General features: G+C 42.2%; 1 protein-coding gene across 2 annotated transcripts in view; it reads left to right on the forward strand.

The window, feature by feature from the left end:
* Window positions 1-22,386, forward strand: part of efna3b (ephrin-A3b) — a 58,076-nt gene that overhangs the window by 24,415 nt on the left and 11,275 nt on the right. The gene's annotated exons all lie outside the window — the stretch shown is intronic.

Here is a 22,386-nt window from a genome sequence, read left to right on the forward strand (position 1 = left end):
GCAAAGTTTTACAAAAAAGACTTGAAAAATGCAAGTGTGGATGGAAGCCTGTTTGGCACCAAAACAATACTATAGCTGCATGCATTTGGTCATGGCTAAAGTGAATGAGATAGATAGGAAAAGATGGGTTGGGGAGGGGGGGTTGGCGACCAATGCTTGGTGACCAATGCTTGGCGACCAAAAGAGGGGTTGTGGTTTGGGGATTTATGGTGAGAAATAACATGATGTGAGTGTGAGAAAAGAGAGAAGAGCACGAAATGATGGAATACAGTAAAATGCTGTGGGGAAGTGGTTTGGGCCTGTAGCAAGAAGAACTGTGAGTGAGTAAAGTGACAGAGAGGGCCATTGTACGAACGTGAGAGCGAGAAAGAGTGAGAGAAGGAAGAGAGAAGAGGCATAAATGAGTCACGATGGTGATAAACTGGAGCTGGGCGAAGGAGCACGGCGGAGATGTGTTAGGGAGAGGGGCGAGGCAATGAAGGGAGAGAGAAGCAGAGGAGGGAGACAGAAAGTCAGTGTAACTGTAACAGAGTCTGACACAAAGCTCCGACCTAAGCTAATAGGCTGTCTATTAATATCTCTTGCTAATGACTGCCACTCCCCGTCACAGAATGGCAGAGAGCGTAATCCTTATTCATCAGCTTTTTACTTTTACTTCGTGAATAATGATCCTGATAAAGTCTTTAAATATGGAGGAGAACAGAGCGACCTGCTGAGTGATAATCGTTTTTTTTAAATGACATAGGAGCTGCAGTAACCTAGGCTGAGTGAGAAGAGACTGGCTTTAAGGCTGGAGGGTTGCTGATTTGAGTTTCTAGTCCGACAATTAGTAGGGGACAGTGATTGACTAACCAGCGACCAAAAACAGCACCGCGTTAACGGAATAGTTTGACATTTTTGGATTAGGGATTTTCTTGCTGAGAGATGGATGAGAAGATTGATACTACTCATTATGAAATTACAGCCAGCAGACCTTAGCTTAGCATTAAGACCGCTAGGAAACAGCTAGCCTGCCCGTTTCCGAAGGTAACAAACTAGCACCTCTAAAGCTCTTTAACATCCTAGATCTGATTTGTTTAATCTGTGCAAACACAATACGTAAAATGTTGTTACTTTTGGACAGGGCCAGGCTAGCAGCTACCTGTTTTGGATTTCTTCACTCAGTGCTAATGTTGGTCTAAACACAGCCTTATGGCCTTCTCTCACTTAGCAAACGCTGCTTTTATGCCCTTCAGCAAGGCACTTAAAGTGTGATTCCAATGTGATCTGAGTTTTTTTTTCTATTTCTCATTTTTCATCCATTTATTGTTAATTCTGTTTTAATACACATAGTTAAATACATTTTTAAGTACTTCTTGCAATACCTCTCAGGCTCATTAATTCCCATTCAAACTTTAATTACAAACAGCACAGAAATCCTTAGAGACGTCTAATTCAGTCAGTGAAGGTAATCAGTTAGTGTGAATAAGAAGCCAAATAATTGTGTTGCATCAGCACACTGACACCAGGCAACACAGATTTGCTTCAGAAGAGAATATCAACACTACACTGCAAAAACAGAACATCTGAACTGAAGTTTGTGTTTTGTTATTAGTCTGATTTCCTCTCTTTCTTCTCTTCAAAAAAGATGGTGGACCTCAATTTATTGCAGTGCCACTGGCAGGGGGGGGGGGAAGATAGAGAAGGCAAGGATGCATAAATTGCAAATTAAGAAAAAAACAAATCTATTGTTTATCTCAATAGATGGTTTAGAGTCTGCCTTCAGGAAAAGTTTTAGCTAACGCCTCAAATCTATAGACAAGCCAAAGCAAGACACATGTGCTGGCCAATTAGATCAAAAATGTACAGCTTAAAACACATCTATGTACTGTAATATTTATTCAGTGTTTGTTTTGGAATGTTAAAGCTATTCCATTGAAGGAAAAAGAGAATGTGTTACATTACACCCCACACACAGATAGAATCTGGAGTTTAAGGTGTTGCTAGGGGAATCCTAAGATCAACTAAGCTACAACCACCTACGTTACAAAGCACTGGAAAGCAATCACAAGTATTGCAAGAGACTACAGAAAATGAGAAATGTGCAAACAAGGTGGAATTTTCCTTTAAACCTGTGTGGATCCCATCAACGTGCTCGGTTACCAGCAGAAGACTCTACCTGGAGAATAGTGATAGATCGATTTTATTACGCTGATTTATCAGCGTTTTTATTAGTGTGTATCAGCATCGGCTGATAAGCGGCTGCTGCGTTCGCTGGCATTATTTACAGACAGGCGTCCACAGGCAGCTCTGTGTTGCTGGAGACACAATAAATTAAATTAAATTAGTCTTAAATTACAAATCAAGCACTTTATTTCAATGGCTACTTTTCAGGTTTATTGTTTTCTTAAATTCTTTAAATGTGTTGACAAAGGACATGTTGTGATGACCTGATTATATCTGTCTGTTGTAATATGTCAGCAAGCAATGCATCATCAAGGCTGTGTTGTAGATGTTGATGAAAGCCTTTTACCCTTGCACAGTTAACCATATGCAGTGCACCCATCCATATGATGCACATTGCACACATAATTTGGGTGATATGAATGTAAGATGATTGCAGAAGTGACACTGATCTGTGTTTTTGTTTATTATTTTTAAAGAAATGGCAGAGCAGATTCCGAAAACAAATCCAGTGTGGCAGGGTTTACATTTTTATGATGTAAATGAGGGAGCAAACGCAGTATCGGCTCCAAATATTGGCTCAAGAAAATCGGCAGCCCGTATCGGTCATCGGCTAAGGCTGATGGAGAAAAAATTGGTATCAGCACTAAAAAATTCATATCGGTTGATCCCTACTGGAAAATAAAAAAAAAACTGCAAAATGTGAAATTGCACATGGTCCAATGAAAGGGACAATGCTAATAAACAGTAACTACACTAACACTATACCCACCACCTCCCTTCTCTCCGCTGCTTGTCTTTCATTGGGTTCTTTTTAATTCCCAGTTAATGCTGCCAAACTTCCTTCACCTGCATCCTTTCCTTTCTCCTTGGTTCCTCCCACTTACAAGGCCAGGACGAGATGTAAAGTTACAAAGTGAAACAGTGGAGTCAGTGCAACACATATTTTTGTTAAGTGGGATGTCTTTGCTCAGCCAAGCGCCATTGGTTGCGACACACATTCCAATTAATGACGTCCACACCGGATGCAGTTGTGTGTCTATCTCATCGGGCTGCTCTGGAAAGCTTTACCCTCTGAGAACCAGTTGAAATGTCCTTGATAACCGAGGGTCTTGATTGGTTTTCAGCACACCAGCTGGATGTTGGAGTGTGGCAGAGGTCAAAAAGCAAATCGCTCCTTCCTCTGCTTCTTTCTCCAGACTGCCTGTCCGCCTCTCTCCTCTTCTTCAGCATATTTTTGCCTTAAAACATCTCCCCGTCCTTTTGACCCTTGACACACACACAGACACAGACATAAGGGTATGCAAAAGCCAAAACACACACACACACACACACACACACACTGTAATAGTTTTGTTTTGTTTCTGGCTGCCCCAGTTTGCTCCTTGCACAGTGGTTATGTAAAGACAGGACAAGTGTGTTCTCACTGCTAACACACACACACACACACACACACACAAAATACTATACATACTGTATAGTAGCATTGTCACGTCATTGTTAAATGGTGCATTAAGAGCTCTGTAACGGGCGTCGAGAGAAGCAGTGAGATGTATAAACGACATCATATAGGCACAGTTGCGCCGGGAAGACATGATGGCATGACATCATTCTCCCTCTCTGCCATAACGGCCGTGCAGGGAGGGAGGCGTGGAGCGCGGGGGAGAAAGGGAGGAGAAAGTGTGAGGTAGTAAGAGAGGAAAATAAACAAGTTGAGAAAGAGAGATGCGAGAGACAAGGGGGTAATAAAGGGAAAGAGAGAGACATGAAGGCTGACACTGCACATTCATACTCAGTGGGAGGTCCAAAGTGAGTTTTTTACACCTCTGAAGTTTCTTTGTCTATTATTAGTCTCTCATAAGACAACTGTGTGTGTGTGTGTGTGTGTGTGTGTGTGTGTGTGTGTGTGTGTGTGTGTGTGTGTGCGTGCGTGCGTGCGTGACACGTATCTGGACCATCTGCTGCTGCATTAACTTGCATGTAGAAGACCTTTAGAGTTACCAGGGTAGTACAAGACACACACACACACACACACACACACACACACACACACACACACACACACAAATGCCTGCTACATATAAATGAACATCAATCTGTTCCTTGTTACAGCTCGTATGAGTCACTGTAACGGAGCATTGCCTCAGTCACAGGTCCAGACACACACGCACACATACAGCACATTTGGCCCCTTCATTGCCTCTCTGACCTCTTGCTCTGTCTTTTTCTCCCTCCCTGACCACCCTTACTTCCTCCCTCTATCTCTCGCTCCTTTGTTTCACACGTCACTCACCCTTGCTCCTTTTTTCGCCAATTTCACCACCAGCATCCGCGCAGGAACATGTAACTCAGGATCTGTTTTTGCAATCAGCACACAAACCGATACAACAACAGTGACACGGTGGCATGTGCACAAGCAGACACACAACATAAACAAGGATTTAATTTGTGTGTTTATGCAAAGCCAGCATTTGCTATTCAAACCAGCCGACCACGACCAATTACAACCAATCCAATTACTTTTTACATGCAACACTTGATATCAAGAAAAGGTCTGCTTAGACCTCAGTGAACAATGCTGCGTTTCAAACAAGCACATGCGGATGATTGTGTGTGCATGGGTGTGTGAGTGTGTGTGTGTGTGTGTGTGTGTTAGCTGACCTGCAGGTTATTCCCTGGTTGGCTCATCGTCATGTCTGATTGGCTGACTGCCGGTTTCATCACATTGCACCAGAGACAGAAAAAGACCTCATGGCCTCTCACCCACAGGTCTCTCTCTCTCTCTCTCTCTCTCTCTCTCTCTCTCTCTCTCTCTCTCTCTCTCTCTCTCTCTCTCTCTCTCTCTCTCTCTCTCTCCATCCAATGTTGGCTGACTTTGGTTTTGTCTGGCAGGCCAAGCTGTAGGGAAGCACTTTGATTAAAGAGACAGAACAAAAGCTCACACTCCCATCTTTGAAACAGCTGTCCTGCGCATGACACACAGATAACACACACACATGTGCGAGACAAATTTGCGTGGATACACAAACCAACACACACACTCGTAGGCATACACATATGAGGACAAGTCAGCCTGCAGGAGCAGGTGTGACACCTGCAAATGTGTCTGTAACCTGTCTGCTGCTCACACATATTACCAAATAAATATATTTTCTCTTACATGCCCAACGCACACACACACACACACACACACACACACACACACACACACACACACACACACACACACACACACACACACACACACACACACACACACACACACACACCATTAACAGCTAATGTAGCTTCATCTTTCAATTGTTCCGATTTTAGAAGGTGTTCAGAGCAGACAGTCCTTAAAAATTACGTTCCCATACAACTGAACTGCATTCTCTATTACGTTTTTGGGAGAAACATATTTTTGTTTACATACGTAATTTAAGTAACTTAACAAACATACAAATTGTAATCCAAATCATGATCTTTTCCTAAACCTAACCGAGTAGTTTTGTTTCAATTCATTAGCCATGTGTTTCAAACTGCGACCGTTTTACAGCGTGTACAGTGTTTGCTTGGAAAATGACTTGTAAGGTGATTCATCGATTAATAAAAATATTTGCAAATTAATTTTCTCTGGAACATTTTCTGGAAATTTAACTAAGAATCTGTATAGTGTATATGGATTTAAAAAAAATATATATTTCTATTCATATTTTAGAATAAACTTGATAGTAATGGGTTATGATGTGGGGATCGCAACACTCAAATCACCTCAGTCACATTACTGTAATGCAAAGACCAGGCACAGTTTGAGGAACCAAATTGCAGATAATATCGAATCTTAAAAGGCAACGTTGACAACACTGTCACTGTACATGCACACCACATTCAACAAATGTTGACCATCATCATTGCCTCTTCTCATTGTCTTTGATTCACATTGCTGTACCTCTGACTAGAAAAAGAAAGGGAAAATGATGGCATGAACACATTGCAGCAGAAAATGTGAGACAGGAAAATAGATGGAGGTGGCAGAGGGAGAGGAAGGAGCACAGATGCCTCGGTTAGGGGAGCTAAATGCACGTGTGTTGAAGCATTTAGAGTGAGTTAACTCTGCCTCAGAGAGACTAAGTTCAGAGCTGCCGCTGCTGTTAGCTCAGTGGCAATGATAAACATTACAGCAAACTAATGGATGGACGAGTCGGCGGCCGCTGCCTCTGATGTTCCTTTATCTTCTCTCAGAACACCCAACACCAGATTGCTCACAACCTCCACGGCCTCGGAAAGGAACGTGTGCTAAGCAAATCGCCGACCGCACGGACCGACAAATAAAGCTTGGGTTTGAATTTCAATCAGCCCGTAACCGGGAGGAGGGATGGAAAGATGGATGCAGGCCGGCAGAAGGAGGGTGCTGATCAGAGGAGGAGAGATAGAAGGATGGAGGGAAAGAGGGGCGAGATGAAGGGGTCAGCCCAGTTAGATAAGGGAGGGCAGGGAATGAAAAATGGAGTATGAAAGTGAAAGCAGATGGAGATATTTTACATAGAGGCAGATAGATGGATGACAGGGGGTGCGACGAGGGGACAGAGCGGAGAGATAATTACTAAGATAGAGAGGGAAGTAAACGACAGGAGAGAAAGAGGGAAAGGGATTACGACTTTACGCTGGATAGATTGGCAGGGGCCAACCGAGCGAGAGAGAGAGAGGACGGAGAGGTGCAGGAGACGGGAGGAACAGGTGATGTCAAACAGCGGCACAAAAGACTGAAAATCAAGTAGTGTTTGAAGGGAAGTAAGGACATTGAGCGAGGGAGAAAGTCCTTGCCAGAGGGGACAAAAACGTCAAAAAGCAAAACACTGTTGATTCATTTCTCTTATGTGTTTTTTTGTAATGTCAGCTGTGCCCGTTTGTGTTCTTTTCACACTCACATACATCTGTGAAGGTTTACACACACATGCTCTTCGACTCATACTCCATCAATCCTTAGCCAGCTGTACACACACACACACACACACACACACACACACACACACATACACACACACTGCCATTCACAAAGGCACAACAACGGCCTCCCAAGACATGACAGCATGTTTTCATATTCCTGAAATTGGCTGAATCAAAGTGCTGTTAACAAGGCAGGGAGTCGGTTTGTCAAAAGAGCTCCACAGCAGCTGAGGTGAGCAGGTGGCACATCTGGTTTCAAAAGAGATATTTTTAAATCTCAAACCAGGAGGCAGCGATATACCAACGACAGTCCCTGAGTATTCCTGCATTCATATTTTGGGCAGTATCCAGTACACTGGAGCATATACTGGAGCAAACTGGAGGTGTATTGTATCCCAGAGGAGAACTCTGTGAAATAGAGTTGTGTAGTAGGAGGAGATATTTTGGTCGTCCAGGTTTCCAGAGGTAGAAGTCCTATTATTTTATGCAAGAAAATGTTAGGTGACCAGCAGCTTGGGTGGGCTTGAATCTCTTGAATCCTCAGTACAAAACATGAACACTAAGTTAGAAAATATCTGGTAAACCTAACAGCCTTTGTACATGAAATTGTCAGGAGACAAAGTCAACTGCGACTTCCAATATCCAATTGTTATTCCAATGTCATCGAGCTTGAAATGTAGCCGTGCACATTGCTAATGAGGAGGCTAATGATTAATTCAGACAGAAATGCAAAGCGAATTTTAGTTGGCTCTTTGCAGGGAGGCAAATATTTTCTTTTGCTTTCTGTCTAAAATTACATTCAGCGGTTTACTTTTACTTTCTGGATAAATTTTAGGTAGAATTGGCTACTGTGGGGCAGTAGTCAAAGCTTTCTGACTACATGCCTCTGACTGGCTTCTTCTCCATAGCAACAGCAAATGAGGCTCATGGGTACTGTAGTATTTAGAGCCATACCAAATTGATGAAAAAAAACATGATTTCTCAGCTGTTGGCCATAATGATAAACATATTCTATTGTTAAATTATCCAGGACACTCCATGTAGGAAATGGGAATCGTCAGTGGAGAAAAATACTCACCTGTAAAAAAAAAACAAAAAAAAAACACCTGTAGGTAAAGATTGAATTTCCCCAACTTCTGCCCCTCTACTGTGAAGGTGAAAACAAGGTGGCAGTCGGAAAAACCTGAAGAGTACACACATACTGCACATTTTTTGTTTGATATATGTGAGCTTTTCACCAACTGGAATGGGCTTTTTAGGCCACAGTGTGAACTAACAAGAGAGGAGTGTCCATTAGCAGATTGATGTTGGCTGAACCTGGGCTGACAAGTTTTAGGGGAAGTGGGATGGAGGGATGAGGATGGAAGGGCTGAAGGAGTAAAGCGATAAGATAAAGACGAAGCCTGTCTTGTAGCTGTCCTGTTTGCGTGTGCTCCTGTCTCTGTCTGCATGGATGATAGAATATGACGCTGACTTAGTGTCAGACTCCTTGCTGACACATAGTGCAGTTAGAAAGAGATTAGAGAGATGTGAGAGAAAGGAGGGGAGGGGGGAGGAAGAGAGAGAGAGGGTGAGGGATGGAGAGAAAGAGATGAAAGAGTGCAGATGCCTCACCTACATAGTGGAAGTCTGAGTTTTAAGTTGTCATTTCTGTATAATCTGAGTGAATGAGAATTTACTCTCTTCCTGGGCCATTTTGTTTTTTTTCCTTTTATATCCACCTTTTTCTTCTTCTTCTTCTTCGTCTTCATGTCTCACCTTCACTTTTCGTCCATCCCTTCATCCCTTCCTCCTTTGTTTTGCTGCACTGTTAACAGTTTTCCTCACTTTGCTCTGTATCTGTGCATTTGTTGTCTGCAAAACCAACTGGCCATGAGTCGGTCTTTTTCTGATTTACTGTCACTGTGACTTTGACTCTCTCTCTATCTGTCGATCTCTCTCTCTCTCTCTCTCTCTCTCTCTCTCTCTCTCTCTCTCTCTCTCTCTCTCTCTTCTTTCACTCTCTCAGTGTGAGTCTGGTATTAAATTTTAATACCCTGCAGTGGAGGGCCAGAGAGCCTGATAGTGACAGAGCCTGACAGAGGCATGGTAAAGGAAATATAGACAAAGTGACAGCATGGAGGTGTGGCACTTGTGCGTTTTTCTGTGTGTGTGTGTGTGTGTGTGTGTGTGTGTGTGTGTGTGTGTGTGTGTGTGTGTGTGTGTGTGCGCGCGTGCATGATAGATAGAGAGGAACAAAGACATATGTTCATGTTTCCCTCTGTGTCGACTATTTTTCACTGTTATTATTATGTGGCAACTGCTTGTAACGTATTTAGATTAAGACTAGAAATGTGAAGTGAGCAAATGTACACAAATGTTAACTCTCTTCTCTTTCCTAAATGTGCATTTGTGTGTGTGTCCGTTTGAGTGCGTGCCTGTTATTGCGTGTGCTCTGTCAGCAGAAAGTTGGCACTGAAACTGATAAACCATTATGCACAACGTGGGAGTGCATGTTTATGTGCCATTTTGTGTGTACATTTGTGTGTGAGCCAGCCTGTGTGTGTTAGCTTTAATGATCTTTTTTGATGGTTTGGTGTAGCGGATATTGAGATGGATGGTCCATATGCTCTTTATGGTCCATGCATATTTCATATTTCAGGAGCAAAGCAGAACAGAGCAGGCATTGCTTATATGGCCAGGATGTTGCACTGGGACGTGGGCTGACTTTATGAGAGCTCATATACACATCCCACTGCTTTGTCCCCTTTGAATAAATGCCCAAGTACAAAAAATACAACACATTTCAAAACCCATCCCAAAAGACAACTACAAATCCAAAAACCTTAAATCTACATTGTGTAAGAATTTCTCCCATCTAGCGGTGCAATTGTATATGACAACCAACTGAATATTACTTTCTAGCCCTTCCTCCTACGGTGGCCGAAACCAAAATTAGCTCTCTCCATTGTTTACAAGCAGGGTATCATCCCTCTTTGGCTAATGTATTTTAAAGATGGAGGCGCTACATGACTGCCGTCATTTGAGCGAGTCGCTCGTATGTATTCTGAATGATTCTGAATGGCAGATTCTACGCTTACAAGAATACTTTGATTAGTTGCTGGAAGTAATTACACATGAATGAGTACAAAGAACAATTTGTGAAAGAACAAGTCAGTTTGCTAAGAATCAAGTCAAAAAATTACACAATGTAGGTTAAATGTTCCACATGGAATGTCAGATTTTAAATGGACCCATGTGGCCACCCGCTGTATGATTCACTGCTGTTGTCACTGGTGCATGCCACTCAGTGCATGGGACAGTTAAAGTAATAACCTGTGGTATCCTTATAGATATAAATGCTAACTTTGCTTCTTTCCATTTATAAACCACAATAGTGATTCAGCCGATACCTTTTTCATTTCCTGTTCTTTCTTAAGAAATACCCCTAGGCACACAGAAAGTGATGTCTTTTATGCTTCCGGCAGCAGCAGCAGTTTGTTTTGGAATAAACAGATGAATAGCTCAACAGTTAGAATGAAATAAAAGAGTGAAACCTACAAAAGAGTCAAACTTTATTAAAAGAGTGCAATAAAAAAAGGCATCACGGCGTTTCATATTTTGGTGCAATATTTCAGTAAAAGGATCATGTTTATTTAGTTTGAGATGCAGGGCAAAAGCACCTACGGTAAGCAAGAAGGTTAGCGCGGAAGACGTTGCCAAAATAAAAAAAAAGGTCTATGTGAATTACCACCTAAATTAAAGCAGTAAGTCACAGTGAAGGTGCAGCGTGAGCACAGACACATGCAGTACACCCACACACAAACAGAAAAAATATCCTTTTTTGGCATAGTGGAATTGCTTTGTCAAGTCCATGATACACTTTGTCAGAGTTGGTTTGTCACCTTCAACTGACTCATTTCACATGCACAAATTCACGGAACTGCTTAGAGGTGCACATCAAATTTATGTATTTGTGAGTGGCTTGTTTGCTTGTGAACATGAAAAAAATTAGATACATTATTTCAGATATCTGTGCACATTTCCTTTCCCTCTGAATGATAATTGGATGGATGACAACGATGATATTTTTTTTACTACACATGTTCTCAGATGCATTTGGAAAAATCCCCATCCACAAGGTCCACATGAATGCACATTTTGCTGACTGTCTTATAATGATTGAAAGGTCGCCACCACATGGGGAGGCATTTTAACTTCATGAGAGAGAGAGAGAGAGGGCGGGGGCGACAGATTGACAGGTCAGTAGAGGAAGACAGAAAGGGAGGGAGAGGTGTTGTCGGGGGAGGAGTGAGAGGACGTCAAAAAGATTGAACCTGAAATGAAAAATTGAACAAGAGACGGATGGAAGGACACTGATAAGGATGGAGAGACAGAGGAGGAGAGTAGGGCAGAGCGAGTGATAGTGGGGGAGAAACAGACAGAGAGAGAGGGGAGGGGTGTTCCACTGATAGACTGTTGAGTCTGACAGAGTCTGCTCATGTTCAGTGGAGAGCGTCAGCCACATCATGAAATACGGACACCCACAAACACACAAACAGATACACAAGCTTGTAGAATCAACAGGATCCATTTCCTTAAACTACACCTCCCTTTACTTACATTTTAATTGCCCTGCAAGGATCCAGCATTTGTTCTGTTGTTGCCTGGCCTCGAGCTAAATACGTGTCTTTGCAAATTATTCCGTTTTCATCATTGTCCTCCATTTTCATGTTTGATTGTTTGTATTGACTCTCACAGGCTTTACAGAGTTGTACGTTTCTGACAGGTAATTTTCTGGAGTGTGAGGGAGATATTATGCCGGGCTGACTCTGGAAACATTTCTCAGGCCTGGATAAGAGGAACAATTGAAGATAGCAGGGCTAATACTTTATACACTTGTATCTGTAACAGCCCCCCCCCCCCCACACACACACACACACACACTCACACACAGCTATTGAGCGTTACACTGCACAAACTCAAAGTTTTTGTTGCCACTCTGAGTGCATCACCACAAGTCACTTGTAAGCCTATTGTATGCTGAGTGGAAAATGTAAATGTGGCATTGATAGATTTTTTTGCTCGTTCATCACCCAACAGAATCTTTTTTGTTTCTGTTATCACTTTGGCCTGCGCACTGTGGAAGGTCTTGCACTGAAACTTCTGTGCTGTGCTCGTCTTTTATGTTCTGTTTTGATGAAGAATAAAAATAGAAAACTCTCGACATGAAGTGAGGCTGAACATTGTTTTTTTTTGTGTGCAGGTTTGTTTTATTTTTTTTATCCAAGTTTCATTGTTTTACTCCATTAATTCCACACAGCAGAGTTATTTTCCTAAATGGGGAATGGAGAACTTTTCGCTTAGATTAGCATTGTGTCTCAATCGGCATGCTTTAATTTCAGGCCTTTGTGATCGAGTATATATGGATACATTGATTTAATTCTCCACATCACAGTGCATTAATAGAACCTCCATAATGCTTGAGATGTTCAAGTTCAATGTCATCGTCTATCTGACAAGAATACCCAGACGCATTTAAACACTTAAAGATTTCATATTGATGCCTGCTTGTCCTACCAAGTCTGCTATTTTCCTCGCTGCACTTTTGTGTGTGTGTGTGTGTGTGTTTATCCATCTGTTGTACACTGAGAGCATAGCTTCTATTTGCCCTGAAAACGTAAGTGCTTGCTCTGTTTTCTGCCCTTGTGCGTTTTATCTCTTTCTGAGCAAATTAAAAGGTTTAAGAGATGAATTGTAAGCATGCAGCTTGTCATTTGGTTAGTTGGTAGAAGAATTTCAGAATGATGCTTCTTTTTTAGTAATGTAACTGATGTAACAGGATATACACTTTCATAAAATATTCACCTCAGTCCTTATTTTACCTTTGGATGTCCCCTCTAGTATCCACATGAAGTCTCACAGCTCTGAAGGTCTAGCTGGTCGTACAGTACATGACCAATCCAAATTTTGCCTGTAGCCCTTAGTAACACACCCCTGCTTTCCCCCTCTGCTTTTAGCCTTAATTCTTTGTTCGTTTTGCAGCCAAACTGAGATGACACAAAAGACAATCTCCTCCTGAAAACGGTGTGAAACAGAATTTGCCACAGTAATAGCTGATGATTTGTGATAATGTTGAATAGTAACAAGTGGTACTTAATTAGCCATTAGAGAGACAGAGGGGAGATGGTGGATAAAGAGGGGATAGATGGGGTTTTGCACAAAGCAATGAACCCCTGTAGCCCCTTTTTTTGCTACAATAGCTCCATAGCTAGGGCTTCTTCTGTCGTCATGGAGACTAATGTTGAAAGCCAGCTGTGGTTTTGTCTTGGAAGCCCATTAGGCTGGAGCTCAGTTGGCACTCCTCTCTGTCTCGCTTTTCTTTTTGGCTTCGCCTCCTTGGACTCACAATGGCGAAAATATCCTCTCCGTGTTGAACTTGTCTGTGATATTGAACATGGGTCAAATAGCGGTTGCAAATCATTCAGCGCTTTTGTTTTATCATGTTTGAAGTGCTTAATAGAGGATTTTGTTTCTTACATTAGCCAAGTTGGCCACGCACATACACAGTTGGCTACAGCACAGACACAAAGAAAGTGAGTTTTAAATAGTCTCCAGCTTGCAGTAGGTTAAAGTAGGTTGAAACAAGTGCAAACAGATACCATTTGCTAATAGTTCTTTATTAGCAAACGGTATCTGACCCAGGTCTGCTTGATGGATGGCACTGCTACGCTTGTGGTGGCACATGGATCGGGGTTGCGGATGCTGCCATGGTCCTGCTCGGTGCCCACTGCTAATACTACTACTATTATTATTATTATTATTAGTCATTTTTCTACTATCTTTACTGTTACTATAATTGGCACTGTTCATCATGTCATTCCATTCTACCCACTGCTATAAATATTATGAGACATATTTCTATAATTGTTATAGGTTAGGTATACAATACATTGTAGTTGTCAATCTTCTCTCTCTCTATCTCTCTCTCTCTCTCTCTCTCCCTCTCTCTCTCTCCCTCCCTTCCTTTAACCGGTTGAGGCAGATGGCGGCCCACCTAGAGCCAGGTTCTGTCCGAGGTTTCTGCCTGTTAAAAGGAGGTTTTTCCTCGCTGCTGTGGCACCAAACACATGCTCTTGGGGGAGTGTGGTCTAGACCTACTCTATCTGTGAAGTTTCCTGAGATAACTTCTGTTATAATTTGACACTATAAATAAAGAATTGAATTGAACTCTTTCCACATTATCCTTCTGTCTGGCGAGCACCGTTTTCTTGCCCCGGATCCCTTATTTAATGTGGCTCAGGAGAGAGATCTGAGTAATGTTGTTGTTGTTGTTTTTGTTGTTGAGAACGGTTTATCCCAGCTCTGGAGCTCTTTTCCCCGCAGCCCTGATATTCAAGCCTCCAGACCCTGACCCAAACACATCAGTCAGCGGGACACGGGGGCCATGTGACTCGGCCAGGAAGTGGGCTGAGGCAGGCAGGGAGAATGATTGTTATGCAGCAGATTGATCAGGTTTCACAGGACACCGCCAAACTATCAATCTATAGGACTGTACACACAGACGAGTGTGTGTGTGTGTGTGTGTGTGTGTGTGTGTGTGTGTGTGTGTGTGTGTGTGTGTGTGTGTGTGTATGTGTGTGTGTGCGCGTGTGTGTGTGTGTGGGGGAGGGGGGTTTGTTTGGTTTTTGTGCAAGCAGGGTCAGGACTAGTGTTGTGTGTTTGGGGCAGCGAACGCAGAGAATCAATAGCTGGGTCAGAGGGTAATGTCTCACTGAGTGCTGAGTCTATACACAGCCATCAGACAGGATCACTATCAATCATGGGAGAGCTTAGGGAACATACACTCTCTTTCTCTTCTGTGGGTGTCTCTTTGCCTCTGCTGGCCCAGTGTCTGATGGGATCACTATTGCTCATGTAAGGGCTTTGGGAACAGAGACAGCAGGAGATGCTGGGAAACAGAGAGATAGAGCGGCCCAGGAAGGATTGATGGAACAAAGTGATAGAATAAGAGGGAGAGATTGGTTGGTATTGGCAGATACTTGGTGAACGACACTTGAGAGGTAGAAGAAGCCTTAAAGTGAAGAAACCCTTTGGAGCGTAAAATAGGCTGAGTGGGATAGTTGTGAAATGGACGATGAATTAAAGTTGAAAACAAAATCAATAAACACGCAAATTAAGGTAAAGACCACAAGTCCCGGGTCTCATTCACAGGTTGAACAACATTTTTCTTAATCGAAGTGCACTGTCTTTCCTCCTTCCCACTCTTTTCGTTCATCCTTTTATCCGCCCACGTCTCTGATCTCCTCTTCTTCTTCTTTTTCCCTTTGTCTCCGTATTCTGCATGTGTTCCACCATCTGTTGTTTCATGCAGTTGTTCATTGTAATTTCCTCACATTCATCCGTCTGTATCACATGTGTGTTTGGACTAAACAAAACACAAAATAAAGCATGAATGATTGATTGCAAACATGTATGCACAGGAGAACATGCCTGTCGTACACATAATGGGTTAGGTATGTGTCGGTAAAACGTGGCTCTGTATAAAAACCAGACAGCTCAGTTCAAAGGACTAATAACGCCTGCCATTAGGTTTTCGTGCTGCCGGAGCACTCTTTCTCTCACACCACATAGTCAATATCCACAGGCAGAGAGAGGAAGGGAGAGAGAGAGGGAGAAGATGATGGATGGAGGAAGGAGAGGAGGAGAGGAAGAAGAGTTCGAGAGAAGTGAGACAAGAGCAGAAAAATTGAGCAAACGAGGTAGATGATGCTTGAAAAGGGTGGAAAAAGAGAACGAGCGATTTGGAGAATGCTGCTCGTGTTAAGGGATCATGTCAGTGCTGTGTGTGAGGCCGCTTGGCAAGAAACCCTGTTAGCTGTAATACTTTGATCAATTACCAATGATGAACCATCGCTCTGCAGGGCAGGACTGTGTGTGTGTGTGTGTGTGTGGGGGGGGCGGCCTTGAGAGAAGGCAGCATATTCCAGTTTGTTGGACACACTCTAGACAGGTATTGATTTCAGTGGGGAGAATTTAGAACCCACCTAACTACTACACCCTATCAGACCCCTCCCACCACACACACACACACACACACACACACACACACACACACACACACACACACACACACACACACACACACACACACACCAACAGGCATGTTCCATGATGGAGAAGAAAAGCATAAAAAGAGGCTGATGATGATAAAAGAGAAGGATGGTATTCACCAGCAGTCACACATGTCAATATATTTAATGTCAACCACTATTGAAATAGAAGGCATCACTAAGGGGCATGTATATACACACAACTTGTGACAATTTCTTTTTTTAAATACTATTGTCTGCATGCTTCCTCTCAGGTGAAAGCCAAACTTAGACAGGAACAGAGAGAGTGAGAAGAAATGGAGGTAAGGAGACAAAAGAGAGAGGCAGAGCAGAGGGAGTGGGAAGAGGATACAGTAGGAAGGACTCCTGCCTGTGTTTGACGAGGGCCTCATTGATGCTTCAGATCTCTGGGAGTCTCCATTCAATGGGGGAGCCATTCAATTATACCTGCCGCTCTGCTGGCTGATTGGAGTCCTCCCACACAATGTTAGCATCTCTGTACCGAACTGAGATGGGATTAAGAATTCTGTCCTCGAGAAGCAGAGTGGCTTTTAAATCCTGATTGGCAATCATTCGTAACGTTGCTGGACAAGTTTTAATCCAGCCCTACCTTGTACCCATCAGTAGTGTCTCCTTTGATTTTTTTAACCTTGATAAACCTTGGCCTGCATGTTTTTTTGGCACCCTCGTAACCCAATCAGCCACCCGTGGTTCTCTACTTTTCATCATTGTGCAGTTAGTAGTTAAAAAAAAAAAACTGTATGTCCATGTGTACCCTGGCTTCTCAGATGTTCAATGCTAACATGTTAGCATTCACTGTTGACAGCTAGAGTTATCTCTCATGACAAAGTAATTGAGAAGGTCAAGTATCTCTGAGGAATGTTTTATATTTTTAAGTCTTAAATGACTTAATATAAGTCTTACAAGGTTAGGATAACCTTGTAAAAATCGATACAGCATAGTATCGCGATATTTTTTGTGGCAATACTGTATCGATACACAGACACCAAGTATTGATCTTTTATTATATATGTGTTGGTCAGTCTGTCTGCTTGACAATCTCATTTTGCAGCAATAAAATTGAAGTGAGATGAACAGACAGAGAAATGTATCTTTTTAGATAAAACAGATGTTAACAAAGTTTTCTTTTGGGGATATCATTTGAAATTGGGAAAAATTTGAAGTTGGAAAAAAGGTAATACTTTGCGATATATCGCAGAATATTGCAATATGTTTAAAATCGCAATCATATTGTATCGTGACATAAGTATCGTGATGATATCGTATCGTGAGGCCTCTGGTGATTCCCACCCCTATCATCCAGCACAGTGTCAGAAGTAATGTAATAGATAAAAGGTAAATAAATAAATAAAGGCAAATCAGCAGGATATTCATCATAATTGGCGATTAAACACCTACACCTTACATAGCATCTATATATGGAACTCTTGTGATTTCTGTTGTTATGTAAGCTACCCTTATGAAGGTTGTTTGGATTGACATGTTATATTAAATACATAAACCAGCAGTAGGTGAGACAAGTAACAACTTCCACTGAGTATGTGAGGAAATGATGGCTGTTCATTTGGAACTGCTCTAAAAAAAAAAAACTTGCATTCCTTTTATAATAAAAAATTAATTAGGTATTTAAAGTAGGAAAAGCTGATAACATTAACGATGGCCCTGTTCATTTCAAGTGTAGCCATGACAGGCAGTGAACCAGCATGAACAGTACCAGGACCCTGAAACTGAAGAAGCTATGTGGACTCGGCCATTATTCATGTTATTATTTACACGTCATGTCAAAATGGCTATTTTGAAAAAGGTCTTATAAATGAAACCATGTGAATCCACAGATTATTTAGATTGATGGTAGCTAAGTCTCTTATTGGCTGATTGTTTTGTTATGCATTTCCCTCTGGTTTCCGTGGCAACTGATTTTTTGTTGCAAGATTTGCTGCCCTGTCATAACAAGAGGTTTTAACAAGCCATGTGCAAAATGTGCCTAAATAAGTAACATTTCCCAGCTGAGAATATTAAGCCAGAGCACCAGATTCACATTGACAATTCTGATTGGTTCAGACAATTCAAACAACGTTTGTTTGCACAGAATCACAGATTGACCACCACCTTGTAAATAACACACATGGATGATTTTGGCGTTGTCATGCTTAATTGTTATATCGACCTATAGATATAGAACAGTATCTATGTATCGACCAATGGGCTATTGTTGCAAAAACATGTTATGTATTCAGTGTAATACCATGCTACGACTCTGTCATGGTGGAAGGGAAAACTACACTCACTTGCTTAAATCTTTGAGCTTCCAGCCCGCCTCTTCTCTACAGGGTCAGCCATCTTACCAACAGAGAACAGCGGAGTAAGCTGGTCCTCCAAGCTCTTGTTACAAAAAGGGATGATTGCTCTTACTGTCAAAGTGTTTTATTGATGTACGGTGCTCCAACAGGCCAGCCAGATAATAGGCAGGCAGGGGGTAACTCTGTGGCATTATGTTGCCCACGACTGATTTATATCGGCAACATACTCTCTCTCTCCCTCTCTCTCACACTCTCCTATGTGATTTTACAGTAGTGACATTGATCCAGGCCCACTTTGATCTTGCTCTTAGCTGTTGCTCCCTCCCGCTACCACCCTCCGCTCCCTGGTGGCCAGACTTTGCATCTTTTAACCCTGACTACCCCTCGTCTCATCCTATCAACCCTCCCATCTTTCTCTCCAACCTTCCATTTTGCTCATCGAAGCCTCTGCTTTGCTCCTCAGAGTTTTATTGTCGACGAAACATCCCGCTCCATCTCTCGGCTCTCCCTGCTATCAGCTTCAACTAACCAGGTGTCACGTACAAAGGAGGAAATTAGTGGTGATCCAACACAAAATGAAAGGGAGGCCTCAGGAGAGAGCAGAGGAAAGCAACACATCATGACATTTCATAAGTTACTCCACCTCTTACTTTCTGTATCGCTGTGTCTTTCCATCGCTCTTTATTTGGAATTTTCAGGGAGCATTACTATCCAATAAACTCCGATATAATAAAAAGGAATACAATAGGGTCGACGTTTTGGAATAAAATGAGAATCATGGTTTCCTCAATCAGAGTGGATTATCTCTCACGATTCTTAGGGAAACCAGTTTTTAAAAATTACAATATTTATTGCATTCTCTTTTTTTCTTGAAGCAGACTGAAGGAAGAATACGATCGTGACTGGTATGGGGCTGTCACACCAGCTTTGCACAACGAAAAGGGCACATTCACAACAGTTGGTAGCCCACTGCTTCACTTAAGTTCATGGGTCTTTTATTCTTTTTATCATTATCACAGAGCCTATTTTTTTTTCTCTATAGCATAATTCTCTCTGTACACATCAGCATGTGTACCATTGTGGTTGAAAACATTAGGAGTAAAACCATGTTGACCAGAAAAAAAAACACCGACAATGAAATACAATACAATGCCAGGAGAGTAAATATTACTTTACTATATAACTAACTTACTCTACTTTATGGTATTTTTTTTAATTGGACTGCATTATATTGAAAAGTTTTTCTAATATTTATAAACTTAGCTGTCACTCATTCAGACACTTATATTCTGCATACTGGCCAATACTAACTACCAATCCAATACCAGGGCTCTTTTTTTCAGTTTAAAATCTGTGTATCTGACTGTGTGGAACTGATTGGGATATTTCTGTTAATCTAATATGAACGTTTAACAACACATAATTCTTAACTTTAAGTGAGAACATTTATATGCCGACATTCTTCACTCCTCATTCCTTAACTGAATTTAACGTGGATCTACCAAAAGGTCAGTACAGATTATTTCAGAAGGGTGCACAGAGTCACAAAGTCAGCCCAGGACTGTTGTATTGGATTATATGTTGTACAGGGTGTTCAACATTTCTGGTCACTTAATGCACATGCAATATGTCATTGTAGACAAATGAGACATCACGGGAATTATTCAAATCATGCTTTTAATACCATTAAGTCGCCAAAACATGCTCTCTTCAACGCAAACTCACTCTCACTCTATTTTTTGATATTTCTGAAATTAAAGCATAATGTGGTCGTATGCTGTATTTCCACTGCATGGTACGCCACAGCTCTACTCAACTTGACTTGCTTGCATAAGTTGTAGATAGTACCTGGTACCTGCTTGTTTTGTTGGTAGTGCCACCTCTGCGAGATTCCAAGCGAGCTGAGCTGATACTAGAAGGTGGAGTTAAAACTCTGCAGAACACTGATTGGTCAGACAGAATTGTCACAAGCACGACACGGGACATCCTGCACAAACCCGCCATTTTTAAATAGCCAAGCCAATAGCCCATAGCGACTGCAATTTTCTCATTCACTTGCCCCAGAGTTTACAAAATGATAGCCTGCAAAACTACACCGTACAATTGACGGAGTGCAGTGTTTGCACACACTTGTGGTGATTCACCCCTTCTTTGTATTTTATCTGTGTACATGTGTGTATGTCAGAGACACACCCCCTAAATAAGTCACTCCATCAAATATGAAAGGTTGGCAGGTCACACATAGAAATGCACACACACACACACACGCACACACACACACCCCAAAGCAGGTGCACGTGCAGTCATAGAAACACATATGCACGTATACACAGTGGGAATCCTAAAGCCAGCTTTTATCTTAGAGAAGTGATTTACTTTCAGATTACTCAAGATGCTCCGAGTTGCCCTCTCCCTTACTTTCTTTTCTGCCATTATCCCTTCATCTCTGAGAACTTGCATTTCTTTTGTTGCGTAAAACTCTCCAACCGCCTCTTTTTTTTCTGTCAATTTGCATTCACACCTCCCTGGTGGAACTAAACTCATCCCTCACTTGTGTTCTTTCTCTCTCTCTCTCTTTGTTGCATTCACTATAAATATAGTTCCCTTGAAGCATTTTACGCTTTTTTATACCAGTAATATCCTCTATAGGCTAGTAAATGATGTAATGAGAGAGAGAGAGGAGTGGAGAGGAGGAGAGGTAGAGAGCAAAGGATGAACGTTGAGCAATTAATCTTCCATTCATGTTAGTCTGAAAGAAAGAGATGAGAGAAATGGAGAGCAGGGGGAGAAAGACAAATTCAGGAAAGATTTGAAGAGAGCGGTAAGAAGTGATGGAGAGAGGGAGACGCTGGGAACAGTGTTTCGATCTTCATTTAATAATTGAATAATAATCCCCCTTGAGACATGACCTAGAACTGGCAAAGAGAGAGGCAACACCAGGCTGAGGATGACACACTGCTGCCCCCTTGTGATTTTATGATGTCACCACTATAACATCTGAGTGTGTGTGTGTGTGTGTGTGTGTGTGTGTGTGTGTGTGTGTGTGTGTGTGTGTGTGTGTGTGTGTGTGTGTGTGTGTGTGTGTGTGTGTGTGTGTGTGTGTGTGTGTGCGTGCGCGCGCGCGCGCGCGTGCGTGCGTGCGTGCGTGTGTATGATTTACAACTGCAACCTGTCTCTGTCACACTGATATGGGCCCATGTCTGTGATTGGGAGAAAAAGGGGGCTTTTGGATGTCAGGAAAGAATCTATTTCACTTTGTCACACAACCTACACACACATACACAGACACAGATTCAAACCTTATCTTCCTGTCAAGCAGTCTTTTTTGGGGTTGACGCTGATATATGAGCTTTGGGGGGGGGACGTGGCAAAGATGTTGATGGCTGACGTGAGCGCAACGTTGCGCTCAGGTTGATGTACGAGCACTGGGGTTAGGGGACAACGCTGCGCTGACACCAGGAGAAGGAGCTGTGGCCCTGGGGCCTTCAGTCCATACTGAAGAGCCAGCTCCGCAGTCTCTGCATGCAGCAGCCCTGCAGCCACAAATACACACACTCTTACACACACCTGCTTTGTGTTATTAATAACTCAATAACTCTCACGCAAAGATTTGTTTGACCTCAGGTGAAAATTCAAGCTAAAATGCATTCACATCAAAGCATAGCTTACAATGATGTGAGGTGTTATGTTGTCTTTGCAGTGAGTATGTGAGTGTTGTGTAAAGGCCCAGAAATGTTGCACACACAATTGGGAATTAGAGCCAGTTAACAGTGTTCGTGCTAAATGTGGAACTTCATGCTAACTATGATAAAATACAACAAATTGTGGTGTGTGTGTGTGTGTGTGTGTGTGTGTGTGTGTGTGTGTGTGTGTGTGTGTGT

The sequence above is a fragment of the Perca fluviatilis genome, chromosome 7 (genome assembly GCF_010015445.1).
Source record: "Perca fluviatilis chromosome 7, GENO_Pfluv_1.0, whole genome shotgun sequence".
Lineage (NCBI taxonomy): Eukaryota > Metazoa > Chordata > Actinopteri > Perciformes > Percidae > Perca > Perca fluviatilis.